Raw genomic sequence first — 894 nt, 5'->3', positions numbered from 1 at the left:
GCTACCGGTTAACAGGAGTGAAAGAAGGGTCCCCTAGGGAGCAGATTTTGGTTGTTTATTGAAGCATGTCAAAATTGACAGGTTTGCCCTTGGTCCCAAGAGTCAGGCTGTGTGGGCTGGATCTGTATGCATTTTTTTATAGGTGTCTGGTTTGAGAACATACATGTACACACATATTTTTTTTATGGTTTTAATGCCCTAAAATCCTGGTTCCACTGATACTACTGCTGTACCCTCCCTCTTTTGCTTCTGGACTGCTCAATGAACAATCTTGGTGTAGGGACTGCTTTGTCTCTTATAGAGAGTCTAGTGTTGGAAAGATTTGCTTGGAAGGAGTTTAATCTGGAAAGCCAAAGCATTATCTCAATAGAATTGCAACAAGAAGCATCCATGTTGAGAGGTAAGCAATAAGTGTACAGTTAAGGGGAATGGCAGGACATGTCCAGCTGTAACAGCATACTGTCATAGAGCCATAGAAAGCTTATTGGCTCATGGCATTGATAAACAACACCCCCACCCCAACTGACAATGTAGAACAATGGCTGAAGGACCTGAGGTCATACAGAAGGTTTGTAGGGAGTTGGAACAATTGGTGTCATCTATGAACAGCTCCTAGAGGTAAGCAAGAACTTTTGCAAAGGAGAATGGCCTGTCATTCATTAACACATAGGTTCCAGGATCCACAAATGTCGTAACTGCTTTTCCCACAATTCTAACATAGGTACACTGTATTATTTTTCATAAGCAAATGCCAATTAGATATGAAAATGTCGCTGGGCATGGTGGCGCACGCCCTTAATCCCAGCACTCGGGAGGCAGAGGCAGGTGGATTTCTGAGTTCAAGGTTAGCCTGGTCTACAAAGTGAGTTCCAGGACAGCCAGGGCTATACAGAG

Source organism: Mus pahari, chromosome 20 (assembly GCF_900095145.1).
Source record: "Mus pahari chromosome 20, PAHARI_EIJ_v1.1, whole genome shotgun sequence".
Lineage (NCBI taxonomy): Eukaryota > Metazoa > Chordata > Mammalia > Rodentia > Muridae > Mus > Mus pahari.
The sequence above is the reverse complement of the archived record's forward strand: the minus strand, read 5'-3'. Positions refer to the sequence as shown.